This window comes from Thunnus maccoyii, chromosome 12, assembly GCF_910596095.1.
Source record: "Thunnus maccoyii chromosome 12, fThuMac1.1, whole genome shotgun sequence".
NCBI classification, from domain to species: Eukaryota; Metazoa; Chordata; class Actinopteri; order Scombriformes; family Scombridae; genus Thunnus; species Thunnus maccoyii.
The window spans coordinates 6,445,439-6,462,131 of NC_056544.1; the positions used below are offsets into that span (position 1 = coordinate 6,445,439).

Consider the following 16,693-nt stretch of genomic DNA (forward strand, 5'->3'; position numbering starts at 1 on the left):
AGGGTTTACTCATAATATTTTATCTTGCCCTTCATCCACAGGGAGGTCAATGGTCAAAGTCAGGACATAACAGCTGTAGAGGAGCTGGAGTAGGTAGTTTGTTTTGAGATAGAGGGTTTTGGTGGTATTCGGATGACATTCAAGAGCAATACGTTTGACTCCAGATGTTACTGGGTGAAACCAGTGCTGTCATGATGTGACATGAAGCTCTATGAAAGCTATATAATGCCAACGCAAGAAAAGGGAGCAGCAAAAAACAGAAATTAAAATATGTTTTCACAGTTTGCATTATTGTTACCTCTTACCTAAACCTTCTTTTTATACTAATAATCAACAACAGATCAAAATCAGTTTAACATGCAGCATCAAATTGGTGAATTGAATGCAAAAATCTTTTTAAAAAAATCTCAAATGAACTTTGAATTTGTTTCAATGTCACATTCAGAGATACAACTGCATCATTAAACAGACGTCTGGATATGTAACTCTGGTACAATAGAAGATGAATAGAAAAAAACAGACCAGCAAGGACAAACGTTTTAAAACAGCAGGAGAGCCATCAATCTTTCCCCGGATCAATTTCCTAAAGGCCAGGAGATCAGGAATAAAGCCAGAATGGGGTTAATCTGTGGAAATTATTTTGTTATTAATAATAATTTCTCAAATATCTAATGGCCGGGAAAGACGGAATGTAACACTAATCAAAGCTGATGGGAGAGTCTGTCTTTGCACATCAGAAAATGTCCTCCCCTTGATTGCTTTAAGTGGTGTATGGATTTAGTTCCTATGTATTCACTGCAAGTGAAATGTATTAATCCCAATGTATTTCAATTACTGTAAACGCAATATGATTATTTTCTTGTGGTAGCTCAACATTTTAACCTCTTCTAAATTATTTTAATAGGAGTTTTACTCATAAACAGTTGCATTCGGTGCCATTGGTCCTTGTTAGCTCAGCAATTTTCATTATTAAGTTAATGTACTCTGATTCAGTTTAATTGCTGTGTTGCTCATAAATAGTCACAATATTATGTTGTTAATAGATTCAATGGTCTATCTGTGTATGTATGTGTGTGTGTGTGTATGTGTGTGTGATCTTGGAGAGTTAAAACAGGCATAATGAAGTAGCAAAAAGCTGCCTTCATCCCCAGACCCCTGAAACAAGCAATTATGGCTAATTTGTCCTTTTAAAAAGACGTGGGGAAGCCATTTGTTCCAACACACACACACACACGCACACACACATTCAGACGAGCACAATGGGAGAATATTCATGTCTCTACCTCCCCCTCCACAAACACTTAGGAGCTAATTATTGTTATTAGCATCATGGTTGAAATCCCTCCACAAGGACATGTCAGCACACTTCAACATCTGTACACTTCTTTTCTTTCATCAAAGAAACGAGAGAAACAGGGAAGGAGGAGGGAAGAAGTGACACATAAAAATGTCCTGAGATCACCTTGAAAAGGCATAATCAAAATGTTCCACACTTCCAAGTCATTTTGTTTAACACACTATGACAACGTTTCACTACGGCGGTAATTGGCTTTCACAAAATATCGGCCTAATATACACATGAATATTGATTTATCCATAAGCAGCACCTTTCCCATTATAGATAATGTTGCTCTGATTTTACTATTATTTCAATCATCAGGCCATTATGGACACACGTTTACCATAATGACAATATGTTAACTATAAAACATGGATTAGACTATGGCTTGATTACTATTCAAGATGAATGCTATAAATATAGGCGAAGATCAATACAACATGGATTTACTTACATAAAATGTACGTCAATGGGGTAATAGGAATATTTAAAGCTTATTCTGCAACAGCGTGACTCAATGGTATCCAATGTCATTGCTAATTATAAACAGCAATCATCAGTCAACTAATGTTCAACTCACTTTGGTTTTAGCATGTCCATCCGTCCATCCGTCCGTCCATCCATCCGTCCATCCATCCATCCATCCATCCATCCATCCATCCATCCATCCATCACCTGCTTGGGTTGCAGTGGCAGCAGGCTAAGAAAGGCAGCCCAGATGTCCTTCTCTCCAGCCAAGTCTTCCAGCTCATCCTGGAGGATCCCATGGGTGTTCCAGGCCAAATGGGATGTGCAGTCCCAACAACATGTTCTGGATCAGCCCCGTGGTCTCGTCAGAGTTGGATGACCCTAGAATATCTACACAGGTAAGCGTCTGTGAAGCATTCTGATCAGGTGTCGTACCTCCTCAATTGGCTCCCACCAAAAGCACTCAGACTAAGAATGAATCTGCCTTTGTGTTGAGTTGGGGAGCATTGTGTTTCATTGCATTTAGCTGGGTTGTATTGCAGTACATTGCATTAAAGTTAAATATGAGCCAGGTTCACGTTTTTTGCTGGACAGCCCCTCCATTTATTTGCCAGAGCCCACTGTGTAAGGACCCCCACTGTAAATAAATGAAGAGGCAATGCTAGTGTTAAGTTTTCTTGGAGCACAAAGAAGACCAAGAAGCCCTAGTTCATTGCTGTTGATGCTTTATTTGAATAATTTTAAAATCCTTTGTGACTGCACTGGATATCTTGACATCACATTTATCCAGTTTCCTATTAAAGTGAGGAAAAATATACTAAACAACAAAAAACAAAATGATAAGAGACATCACCAGTGGCTGTGTTTTAACAGTGTTAGTACTTACTCTGTGTATTTTAAGTTAAAACTTGAAGAAATACAGTCCCTATTGAGCTCAAAATGATCTCATTTATCTTTCTTTGTTATTTTAAAACAAAATGGATTGGTCCACCCACTTGACTGGTTGACTTTTCTTCGACAAAGACACGGTGAAGAATGAACACACACATGCACACACTCAGACACACAAAATTAACTGTCTTGCTCTCATCTCTAATGCATCTGTCATATCAGGGGTAAGCCCTCTTGATCTCTCTCTCCCTCTCTCTCTGACAGCTGGATTGCTGCTCACTGGTCCTAAATGAATTGATATTTCTTCTGGCCACTTGAATTTGTCACTTGACTTCTCTGTGTAATCTTCACTCCTTAGTGACTGTGGTGTCTGCTTGTGTGCATGTACTTTCAAACCTGGGTAACGCAGTTCTGTGTTTTGGATGAAAACACATGGCTAATAGAGTCACTGACTGTCAGGCCGCCAAGTCAGGCAAAATGCCTCCAGAAGGCCTCCATGATGAACCTGTCAAAGGTGATCTCATTTTTCCTTCAACTACAACAATGAAACATAACTGCCTGGAGAAGCATGACTAACACAGTAGAAGAGAAATCAGAATTTACTGGCATTACGGAGTGAAGCTGTTGGTGTGATTGTTTGCATGCACCTACAGCATGCAGGGGATCTGTGGACCCTTATGAATCTGTAAAAATCTTACAGCTGCAATAGGCAAGAGTTGTGTTCTTTAGCTTAAATCACAAAGTGTAGCAGCTACAGAATAAAGTGTCTTCATTTTGAGTGAAAGATCTTGCCTATCTCATCCTTTGGCCTATCTATCTTTGTCATCGTTCCACTCCCGCAGTTTTTGCACATGCAATAAGAAGTCATTCATCTGGGATGAAAGAATGGACTGTAGCAAAAACATGCAGATGAGTTGTTAAATTTATTATTCTAAAGTATTGTAGACCAAGAAAGTTGGTAATGTGCTGTGTACAATTTACAGAAGCCACCCTACACGATTTTGGGGGATTGGAATTCAAAAGCGTTACTTCTTGGTGCTAATAAGTACATTTTTGAAGAAAGGGATGGAAAAAGAAAAACCCAGCTTTTCATTCTCACTAAACAATCGCACTGCCAAGCATTAGAGGAGTTGGTAGCACAATAATTTCCATTGTCTGCTACACTTCAGAGCAGCATGGCTGACCTAGCAGCTCAGAGTGGCAATTCACTTGGTTCAGCTTGAAGCTGTAAAGCTACGCTCAACAATTAATTATGCTGCAGTGTAATTTGGCAACATTTTAGACAGCTACACCAATCAAAACCCTCTGACTCTATGATAGGCAGTCCTTAAAACTCTAACTCTAAACTAGCTATCAGTATCTTTTAGAATTGATATTAAGATTCTTTTTAGTTTTCAGTCACTTCACAGCCTTAGCCATACAGTCATAAGATAAATTCTAACCAGATTGCTGAAATTACAGCTCAAATTACTTAATTATACTTCAAATATCTGAGTAGCAGCAGGGGTCCTTGTAATGTAAATTTCGTAATCTGCCATGTCTGTCAGGGTCCATGTGGACGTCTGTATAGATGTTTGCATGCAGCTCAAAACGTATGACTTCACAGACTGGACGCACAAGGACATGTCCGCATGTGCAGACTGAATTTTTGTGAGGAAAAAAAAATGCAATTGAATAATATTAAATCCTGCTTAACATCAATCCCTTGAACGCCACAAGAAGAAAGCAGAAAGATCACGGATTACATGTGATCTTTTTGTTTTTGTATCCTTGTGATTGTGACTTCATAGCAGTTCAAGGTCTGTAGGTGTCAGAGACTAAAAGAAGCGCTAATGTAAAGCACTAAGGCTTTTATTAAAATCTTTAAAAAGACACAAAAATCACAGACCCACCTCCCCATCCTCTTTTCTCCGCCTGGCTTTGCTTCTGTCTTTATATATCTATCTTTCTTTGCGTGTGTCCAATCACTCCATATCTCTATCAAAAGCACTCTTGAGGAATATGGCACAATAATATTCAGCATAAAATCAATGACTTGTTTAATTTAAACAGGGAGGAAGAGGGAAGGCAGGGTAATTGCAGAGAAAGGCCCACAAATCAGCCGTCCTTGTTATCCCATTTGACGGACCATTAAACGTCTGCAGGAATAAACATTATTTTTAGCTTAACTACCAGCTTCTGTCGGCTATAGAGTAGATGGGCAAATCATTCCAACAAAAAAAATAAAACTGGTCCTGAGAGGTAAAAGTCTGGGCTGTTTGTTTATTCCATTATATTTGTGGTTAGATGTTTTCCACCTTAATTGGCAGCTGACTGTGAGGCACATGTGGAAAATGTTTTAGCTGTCAAATATGGTCAGCATTTTGCAAAGACAATGTATTTCAATGTACAATATACATATTTAAAGTGCAACTATTTAACTTTTGGAAGCTGAAATAACATAGTCTTTGTCTTAGAAATGAAAATGTGAATTCATAAACCATGAAGTGAACCGTTGCTCAATTCTATACACTTAGAGGTTTTGCAGCAATGTCCTTACTTGGTCCTTTATGTTACATTAATGCCACATTAGCTGACATTACTGCATCATTTTACCAATTCCAGGTCTTTTTTCTTTAAAAAAAAACCCAAAACTGATATTTTGCCATTATTTGACAGCAGATAGTTGAAAGGTGACTGGAAATAAAAGGAAAGAGACAAGAGAACATGCAAGAAAGATCTCCAGCAGCAATTGAAACAGAGATGTTGCAATCACAGTATATGGTAACCATGGACCAGGATGCCCCAGAGGCTCATTTTTGTACTTGTGCTAGTGTTATACTATATTTAAGCATGTCGTAGATAAAGAATTCACAGGGTAAAACAACAAGCTAACACAGCGCACTTCTCCAGGAGCCATATTTGTTGTTTTCTGCTTGTGGTCCTGTTCCACTCACTCTCAGACCACTCAGCTTGTCTGATAAGTATGTCTTTAAAGCAATTTACTTTGAGAATATTGGGAAATAAATGGGAACTCAGTGTGACGTTATCTTATAACTGTCATTTGTGGTCATGGAGGCTGCAAAAGTTACCTTGTCACACTTGAAATTGTACTTTGTCACTGTAAAAGCAATTTAATTTTTTTTTTTTTTTTTACAATTTATCTGTTACATAACTTTGCTAAAAAACTGAATTTTTTGAAGTGTTAGTCATCTACCCTCCCTTCAATCACTAATGCTAATGCTATAAACAGTAGCATTAGTACTGTAAACGCAAACTAGTTTACTCATTTCAGCAAAGGATGCAAAGACTGATGCTCTAAGCACAAATGTATACTGTCATCAAGGATCATTGAAATATATTGAAGTATCTGAAAAAACACTAAAATTCTAATGTTTATTCTTTTTATGAATGGTGTTGTTCTCAACATGTACTGTTAAAATCTTTGCAGCTAGGATGAAGTATCATACCACAGCTGAAATATTTAAACATGCAGTTTCTGTAATGATCACCAGATGTTGTCTATGACTGTAAGTCTTGATGTTAGGGTCTTTTTCTAATTAATGTCATTTTATAATTAACAAAAAATAAACTCATTAAATTATAAGATATATCTCGATGCTTTAAGAGAAGTATACTGGCTTGATTGAAATGCTATCACATCCAGTGTTTTCAGCTATACAAACACTAAATTTGGATTTTCTGGCTGTGAGAAATATAGCTGTGGGCGTGAGCTCAAATAGACTCTTTTCACAGCAGATATTTTGACTTGTCAAAGCAGGAAAGGCACAGGTGGAATAAATATCATTAATGATGGCTGCATTCTATTTAGGTGAAGCAGTTCCAGTGCTCTGAGATTGTGCATGCTCACTCACTGACATGGTTTACTGGACCAATTAATGCATTGGAGCCATTATTATTATTATTATTATTCTTATTATTATTTACACCTGTGCTTTTCCTGCTTTGTCAAGTCAAAATGTCTGCCATAAAAAGAGTCCATCTCAGGCTTCATAACAAGCCTTCATAAAACAATAGGTAATGTCACAGACACTGCACATTTTTTTTTTGTCAATCATTGATCAATCGCTGAGACGAAGCAATCGAAATAGATGAAACTGAGCGGATTTTCTTCCTGAATCAAAATCTGATTTCCTGGAAATCCAGACCTTGTGTAGTGCATCGATATAATACAATTCAAAGGATAAAACAACCAGAAAATTATTTGATTCTAGAAAAAAGGATATATTCCAATAGTAAAAACCTATGGATAATCCTGCAGTTCCTCAGACGGCAGCAGCGAGGACAGTTGGAGTGGAAGCAGTAATATGGAGGTTAGTTGGACTATGAAATAGGATGGTAGATGATGATAGAAGGAGGCCACTTCACCATATTCACCTGACTGAATAAAGAAATTACTCTTTCTCTTTCTGTCACTGTAGTTCCCTCCCCTTATATTATCTCTGTTTCTGAGCACAAAGCAGATGTATGTTAGGTACTCTTGTAACCCCTCAGCTCCTTTACTTTTACAGATAAGGCATTTTTTATATGTTGCCCTTGATAAATGTTCCCTCAGGGAGTTGTCAGAAATTAACTTTATCTGGTCTTTAATTACGGTACATGTGCTCTGATGCATCTCTCACGCCCCCCTAAACCCCAACATCACCCTCACCAGCCCACCCCCAACACTGTCATTTTCAAAGCTATTTTAAGACAATGTGTGATTATCTGTGACATTGCTTGACATGTGCCTCAAGGCTGTCTCTCTCTTCACTATCTCTGCTCGCTCCCTCTGTCTCCCTCTCTCTTTCTTCCTGTCGCTCTCTAATCAAAAAGCCAAACCATGCAGACAGCTCAGAGCAAATAACAAGTCACTCCCCGTGGATGTTTGAAGATGACGGAGCGACCGGAGTGACGAGGGAGGAAATACACTCTGATTGTTCCAGGTCTCGAAGCCAACACGGAATTTTAACCCATATGGTTACAGCACCATTGTTGTCAGATTTTCTGATATTCTTCTTTTTGTTGTGATCCATACACATAGATGTGTTATATGTAATGTAAAACAAAGACTTCCCTCCATATTCTACGACTTGTAGAAGCAATCCCCTAAACGCCAGGAATCTCTAACTGTATAATAAAATCAAGCAGATAAAAACATAGCAAAATCCCTGAATTATTTGATTCAGCCAACAAGTCCTCATACTTAAATTACAAAATGTATTTTGTCAGTGCCATCAAAAAAAATGACATATAACCATTACAAGAGCAATTGAACTTTTGCTGATTTGCCATTTATATGTTTAAGGTGTGATTAAGCAACTAAAACAACTTGGTTAAGGTTAGAGATGGATTGTGGTCATGATTTTTAAAAAAGAAAAAAAAACAACAACAAAAAACTGATTGCTGGTAAGAGACAGGATGCTAGTAACGATCTCCTATGTCAAAGTAAGTCACTTCCCAACAATCCACAGAAACCTCTATCAAAGGTTTTGCTGCAACACTGTATAACAAAGTCACACTACTTCAGCTTTTGCTTATTAGCTTGAACAGTCATTGATCATACAACCACAAGAGGTTTCATGAGACAAAAAACATAAAAACTGTGTTTTAGGCAGTGGTCCATGGACTGGTACAGGGCCAGAGGACATATGTTATCAAACCACAATGGCATTGTCTGATTTGGCAAAAAATGAATGGCGTGGTCTGTCTGTACTGCATCTGTCCTTACCAAATCCTGTCACACTCACAATATCTGGATTCTTCCTTAAGGAAGACCATGAGATGGGATCGAAAGCACTGAAAAAGGCAACTATTTGTGTTTATTAAAATATCATTATTTATAATTTTGAACTAAATTTGGTTTAAACATAGTGATCAGTCCACCATTGCCCACTCACTTATTCATATGCTGTCTGTATAACTGTTGTAGCATGCTAGCTTAGTAAAATATTAAGTTTAAGGTACACATCTAGAGGGCTTGAAAACTTCTTTTAAGGAGGTAGGGTAGATAGAATGTGTGTGTGTGTCCAGTATCTTCAGGAATTACATCCACATTGTTCAATTTGGTACCTTGTCCATCCAAAGCAACATTCAGTGCTAATGCAGGAAGTAGTGTGCTCCATATGCTGAAAGTAAGATTCTGCAGACTGGGGTGGTGGATGGGTATGTTGCACCTCAGACTTTCATACAGGAGACAGGTGTTCCATTACAGACCTGCAATTAAAGTTTAGCTTTTATGTTAATCCCAACCCAAATCAAAAACCATAAATTTGCCATTACCACGATCTTGACTCAACCATGACCAGCTGTTATGCATGGATATTGTGGAAAGCGAGTTTTGAAAACAATGGACATTAAAAAAGAAAAAAAAGTTTGCCTTGAACAGAGTCCCTGATTTGGGAGAATCAGTGCTCGTGTCTAGCAATAGGGCTGGATACCCCTGACTGGCAAGAACATTGTCATCATAAAAAATGCTGCAAAAAAAGGTTGAGGACCCCTGCTTTAAGGGATTTGAACTAGTTACTGATGCTCATTTTTCTCGTTAGGTCTTGATTTATCTCATCATAACTGTGCGTAAAAATGCTACCAATAGGTGACTACCCAGTCACAGGTATTCACAGACAGCTGTGAGTTACCAATTATGATTTTTTTAAACATTTTTTTCTTTTCCGCCACAATTAAAAGGATCAAAAACTAAGGACCATTTCTCTCTCAGTTCCCCTTTCTTCATGTAAACCAAATATAATGAAAGAGATTGTTTAGAAGTCTGCAGTAGCTCAGTCTGTGTGTGATGACTGGGACAAAATCAACATTTATATTATAGCAGGTTTAGATGGCAAGCAGTGAAACATTGATGAAATTACCCATCTGCCTTCCCTCAAATGTTGGCCATGTATCATAGCCAGAACAAATACCACATAATTACGTAATTAATCAGATCATGTATGTTTCCTCTCCCTTCCTCTCATTTTTTTTGTTCTTTTGTACAAGAGTCAAATGCATGTAATCACTTGTTCTGTAATGTAATCTGATCAGGGCCATGTAATTCTTCATTTTCCAACAGCTCCCTGGAGCAACGGATCTGAGAGCGAGATGAATGTGGCTGAGTCTCTCTGTCTCTCTGCTTTCCTTTCTCTAAATGTGGCTCCTTCAGTGTGGTTAACCGCTTGGCCGTGTAGCTGCTGGCAGCTGCGTCTCCCGCCACAAGACAATATCTCTCCTCCTCACTTGTCTCTCCATCTATTTATCCATCCATCCGTGCCCCACGTCCCCTTCCTCCTTCCCATCCTCTCTCCCTTCTCGTCTCCTCCAGCCAGATATTCCTCTCCTTCTTCATCCCGTCTTTCCCTCTTTTGTCCCTTACTTCTCCTCTTTCTCCTCCCTCCTTCCCCTCCCTCCCTCCCTCCAGTGGCGACACCAACCATCAGGTCCCATCTATCTGTGTGTACGTCAGCAATTAGAGCGTCGTGGCAGCCAAATGCCAGCCATGTCCCCAAGCTACACACACACTCAAAGGCTATGCCCTGACAAAACAGCAAGAGAACAAATCACACCATAATTTATAATCTCGCTGCGCTAAAATCTCATTATATTACAGACATATGGATTTGGCGGCATGCACGGCTGGGAAGCTGCTGCTATAAATTCCACCAATCGTAAATTATTAAGGGAAAGATAGAAATGACCGTCGCCTGTCCAGATTAGCTGTAAATCACACTCAAACATGGTTTGTTTAAGGAATTAAGTCCCACGTGGTGTAAAGCACCTAACAGGGTATTGCTTAAGTCACTCAGTAGTAGGAAGGGTCAAGTATGAGCTTCCTTAAAATACCAAAGGATTACCGGTTCAATTCATAAAACAGGCAAGGGTTCCCTGCAAGGAAACTCCGTCTTTATCTGTGCACACTGAAAATGTCTTGACTGCAGCACCTTTTTCCACATTCTGTTGCTGTTTTACCAGTTTTAAGAGAACACCAACAAGCAAGCGAGCCAACAAGAGACGTAAACAAAGAGGAAATCCAAAGCTTGTCACGCCTTCTCCACTCTACTCGCCTCAGTCCAGCCTTCCTGTTTTAGAGTTTGAGAAATTGGAATTTGATTTAAGGATAAACATGGCCAAGCAGAGGTGAAAGCAGGCTGTGAGAGGGCAGCCCGGCCCTCTGCTGTCAGCTCGGCTTTTCTTTATCACTCTGCCATTTCCGAGGAGATGTCAGGGGTTTCATAACACAAGGATATGACTCAGTTCAGATGGATGCAAAGAAATCTGCTGGAAACAGAACAAGCCCTTATGTTAACCTGTGTCTGCTAACACGCGATGTTGTACACTCGTGTCATGTCATTAGAGAAGGTGGTTCAGGCAAATACTTTCTTGTTTCTTTCATACATTTCTTGTATTTGATAAACACACTGAGAATGATGACGTAATTAAAACACTATCTATAGTCTGAACAGCAACAAATAACTAATAGCTTCTAACTTGCTACTGAATTTTTAAGCCATCCAATCCATCTTGGTCTGAGCTTCTGTGGACCTATAAAGGTTAGAGACTACCCTCCCAAGAAAAACGTCAGCATCTGTAATTTCAGCCAATGCCCAAAAACGACTATATGTTCAGGTTCAAGTGACAAAACTCTCTAGCAGCAGTAGGAATTATGATTCTTGTCTAGTGGGAGCAAAGGAGGAAGTAGTGTGACGTTATTGTAGAGCCACATAGTCTGCAGAAGAAGGAGGTCAGGGTGGTTGGAAGGGTCAATAAAATGTCGGCCTTTGACACTGGAGACCGCCGTTCTCTTCCCATTGGTTTCTTTTAACCATGGCCACAAGTGTTTCCAAACCTCAGTAAAGTAGTTATTTTAACCCAATACTGACCCAAACTAAGTTGTTTTTGTGCCTACACCTAACCAAACGCTCAGATCAGAAAACTCGTTCTGTCATTCTGGAGGGAAATTACCAGCTTGTTGGTTGATTGGAAGCTTTGCCTTACACAGGGTCAGACTGGGACAAAAGACAGCCAACAAGCAACCAAGCCAACAAGTAATGTAAACAAAGAGGAAATCCAGAGCTTGTCACACCCTCTCCACTCTACTTGCCACAGTCCGGCCCTCTTGTTTTAGAGTTCTCAGATCAGAAAACTCTTGTTCTGTCATTCTGGAAGGAAATTGGTTGATTGGAAGCTTTGCCTTACACAGGGTCGGACTGGGACAAAAAGACGGCCTTGGACTTTTCTACACAGACCGGCTGGCTGAGTGGATGGGGGGGGGGGGGTTGCTGCTGCTGGGCTGGCAACGCATCTCTCTTGCTCTTGTTTTTGTATAATAGGCTGCTCAAACGGCCCGCATAGCGACCGGCCCGCTGGGATTTCTCCCGATGCTCCTGATGGCCAGTCTAACTCTGGCCTTACAACATATGTGATTTAATTAATCTTTTCTTAATTCTTGTGATTTGAAGTGTGGAGGGTTTTGGTACAAGTTTGCATTTGTATAAAGAGATCCTATCATGTAATACAAGTACCAGAGGATGAAAGCTTTTCCTTAAAGGTCTGGTTCACCCAAAGAAATGTGTTTTCTCACTTATGTCTAGTGGTATCCATCCATATAGATAGTTTTGGTTTAATTTGGCCTGGTTTCAAAATGTCCATCTCTCAGATTCAGGGAGGCGAATGGAACTTTGTTTCTTGTCCTCATAAAAGGATTACATTTCATGAGTTCATCAGCGACATCTCTTTAGCAAAAGTCTTCCTGTTACTCTGAATAACCCAGAAAACACGCAGTCACTGGTATTCATTGGTAGTAACTTCTAATGAAAATAGTTAAAGTTGAAGTGTAGAGATTATCTGTAGACATTTTGAAAAGAGTTGAGCCTGTTGTAATTGTAAAATATAATTTTTCACTGTGAGGGCCAAAAATGAAATTCCATCGACCTCGATTTTATTGGGGTGAAGGCAGAAATGTCATTGATATAAACTGTTTTTCAAACCCTGCACAATCAACCCCAACCCATCAACCAACACTATTTGCATGGCACCATGCCATTAGAGATAAGTGAGAAAGTATGCTTTTTGTAATTTGGGGGAAATTACTTTTTAAGATTTTCATGTCTTACATACCTTTAAACACATTTTTAGTATCCTTCCCTCCTCTGGCATGTGCATCTGAAATAGCTTTGCTCAGGAGTGGGGGGAAAGAAGCCATGCAGATGCCTCCGCAGTGAAACAGGTGCTATCAAAGTGCTTCCTAGTCAATACACACAGAGGCAGCATTTAAAAACATCAGGGGGGTTGGACTAAAGGGTGACATTAGACTTTGAATGGAGAGGGATCTAATACATGGATGGTCCTCTTCCTCAGTCAGCCCATTGACTCCAAACTGAGCCTATTAGCAAGACAACACACCACTAATGGCAGTGCTACTGCTGCTACTGCCTCTCATGTGTATGGAGACCACCCAGCACACACACACACACACACACACACAACCCCTTTCACTTTTCCCACGCTATTGTTACCTAAAACATCAGTATATTATAGCGTGAAACCAGATCAAAGTGTGAGTTCCATTAGAAAACCATAACACTCTGTTAGATCGAAATGTGCTTTTAGTGGCGTATGATGAACTGTAGCAGGAGACGGAGTGTTTAGGGAGAAATCAGAGGGCATCTATCTTGTTAGCACTAGTGTTGGTTAAGATCTACAGAGCTTAAAAAAACCTGAGGGTGTTAAACAGTTTATCTACCTGTATCTAATGTGTTAAATATGATAACTTGAACTATTATTTTGGACCTAAAGAAATAAAAAAATGGCTGCTCAAAGTCCTGTTTGTGAGCCTTGTTTGATCAGTTTTATGATTTGAGTCTTGATATGAGGGTATGTGTCATTTATGGATTTAACTCTCATAATATATTTTTTTTTATTTTCTCCCTTAACCAATGTAAAGAATAATGTCATTTGTATGTTAAAGGTATTTTGATGGCTTCTAATCTTGAATCTTTCTTGGTGGTTTCTCTATGTATGATAGTATTTCTGTATGTTAGGAACTGTCATATTATCTGTGCTATTTCTCTATAAAAGCATGTATTCTTTTATTGCAGGAGCCCAGTTTTATCCCGGTATTACAGTATTGTAGTTTAAGGAGAATGTCAATATATTTTTCCCACTAAGTCGCCAGTCCAATTACATTTAATTCCAGTTATGAGTGGACATTTTCCCTCCATGCACGCTATGTTTTTACCTCACATTTTTAAGTGTGAGTGACCTGAGGATTTTCTGATAATACAAAGTGATGTTTATACAGTATTAATCAATGTCTGCCTTATTCTGATAACTCACTTTAAGTCACAGTTTTATCACCTGTTTATTTTCCCTTTCAGTGCCCGGTTTGAATCAAACCATGAAAACATTTGTGCCAGTACAACATTACTCAGTTGCCTTTTTTTTATCATCTACAGCAACTGACTAAAAGTAAGTTACAACAGAATAAAGAAGTTGGTCTTAAGCTGAGGACTACTGGTCAGTTCCGCATGTGACCAGCAGGGGGGTGTAGTGGAGAGGAAGACGAGGGACACCAGACTTCTCTTCTCCCTCTTACTCTCACTCTCACTCAGTCCCTCAATACACTTTATATTGTCAAATACTCCAAATTATACCGCCTTTTCTCAGAAGCAGCCCCCCTCGGACATTTTTCAGAGCAAAACTACACTTTGTTTTTTGGACTTTGTACCATAAATCATCTGCGCCACTTTATTTTCTAATGATTTCACCCTGACAGTTTGTGACAGTGGTGGTCAGAACAGTAAGTGGATACATGGAGCTGTCAGTGCTTTGTCACTGGTTATGGGAAGGAGGGTACGGCTATTATTATTTGGTCCAAAAGAGTAAAAAATGTAATTTGGATGAAGAGAAACAATCAGTAGTTGCGGGTCATTCCTATGAAATTTAACAAAACCGGTTGTTGACCAATGTCAGCTAAAGGTTTGGTGAATTTAACACGCTTAAATAGCATATTAATAAGTAATAAGTGATTGTGCGTATTTGATTTATTAATGGCTTGGAAGTTTTGGTGGATCGATGACGGGTCTTCGCCACACAGCTGCGGGTTTAGTGAACTTCCCTCTGTCTCACCAACTTCAGTCTCTAGTGCGCCTTTTATAAGAGTGTCTCGTAGTCCACCTCTTTCTGTTGAGAGGTGGACTTCATTGGCTTTATGGCAAGCAGTCTGTCCAACGGGCGACAGAGAGAGAGAGAGAGAGAGAGAGAGAGAGAGGAGGGGGATAATTCATTCACTTTGCGCACAAAGCGCAGTGGAAATCACCTAGGGGAACGAAACAGCAGACAGAGGGGAGAGGCAGAAGGGTGGGTGTGTGGAGGGGGGGGGTTGTTGAGAAACAGTGTCCACACATGCACACGGACAAACACACTCTTAAGACTGAAGTGGAATTACCCAAAAATTCTCCAGTTCGTTTATATTCTTGTAATTACTCTCCATCTCCTTGAACACCAAGCAAAAACAGAAAGGACAATAAAGTTGACTTGTCATGAAAATGTTGATTATCCTGCAAGACAATGACTCAAATATAAGACATCAGCTCTGTCTGGTTCTCTGATCTCTCACGGGAGAGAAAACTGACTGATCCTGATTTTTAAGGCAGAAAAAAACCCCACTTTGGGAACAGTGTACAACAAATTGGATGACCATACTGGGAGAAGAAATGTCGCTCTGAAATGACAGAGAGGTGATGATTAATGAGTAGAAGATCATTGTTTTTGACCGGGAAAATGATAGAGAGGTGCTGTGTCTGTGTGTCTGTCCTTGAGTCATTGAGCGACCCGAGCGCTGCGCGGCAGCACTGCACCTCGGAGCGCTCTGGACCCTGGACACCCCTCCCTCCCTCCCTCCCTCCCCCACCTCCCCGCGTCCTCCCCATCCACCCCCACACTCTCCGCTCAGGCTCGCGCAGCCCAGCTCCAGCCTCACACACGTCGCTGTTGAACACTGAGACCCCCCCCCCACCCCCCCCCCACCCACCCCCTCCCTCACACCACCACTGCCTGCCACCGTCTCTGCGATCCTGCGCTCCCTCACCGGCTTCACTCCTCTTTCCTCTTTACTGATCGTCCCTCTCGGTGTTTCAGCGGAGGGGCTGCACGCGCGATTGCGCTATTGATACCCACTTTACACTGTGTCTGTGGAAAGTCTGCCTCTCTCTCTCTCCCTCGCTCTCTCTGTCCTCCTCTCTGGCTGCGCTTTGGTAACCTAACAGGGAGGTGTTAACTACTTTTGCTTCCCCCGAAGCGCCTCCCGTTATCTCCGGTGCTGCTGCGCAAGAGCCAGAAGGGCCACTGCTACTGATATTCCCACTCCGCAGAAAAGTTTTCGGTTTGTTGTGAGGATAAAAAAAAAAAACGGAAGCCGGGAACCGAGGAGTCGTCTGCAGAAGAAGCGGATTCTGCCCAGGCGAGGTGAGTAACTCTTGTCTTTTTGTAGTTGTTGTTGGGTTTGAAGCGTATAGGCTACAGTTTGTGCTTCCACGCCTTTTTCGCGTTCCGCTGTTTCTTTCTGTATAGGAAGCGGATTGTGAGTCGTTTCTGTAAACTTTCTCGGGGATTGTGCGCTTTGGTCGCTGCGCGCGGCGGCGTTTCCACGCGTGGAAATAAAAGAGAAAGTCAAGGCACGGTCTGTCTCCGTTTGGACAAGGACTTTTACGCGTGTGCGCGTGCGTGCGTGCGCGTTTATCTCTGTTTATATCTCTCCAGGTGTTTGTATGTGTGTATGTGTGTGTGTGTGTGTGTGTGTGCGCGCGCGCCTGTGTGTTTGTGCGTGCGCATGTATGTGTGTGCGTGCTCAAGTTAGGTTCCCAAACAAGAAAGTGGCTTCTTGAAAACACTTAAATTGTTCAGTATAGCGGAACGAGTGCGTGTCTCACTGACATTACGCATACATTACTATCAATCACCATACATTAAGCCAGTACATTACAACACCACTGCACCGCCGACCACCAACAAATATTTCAACTTTTT

At 40.5% G+C, this 16,693-nt stretch overlaps 1 protein-coding gene across 2 annotated transcripts in view; it reads left to right on the forward strand.

The window, feature by feature from the left end:
• rnf220a (ring finger protein 220a) overlaps nt 1-16,693 on the forward strand; it is a 259,438-nt gene that overhangs the window by 67,448 nt on the left and 175,297 nt on the right. For both annotated transcript variants that reach the window (XM_042428896.1, XM_042428898.1), the window contains one exon: nt 1,931-2,205. The gene's annotated coding sequence lies outside the window, so the exon portion shown is untranslated. Of the gene's footprint in view, nt 1-1,930; nt 2,206-16,693 lie in introns of those variants that run through there.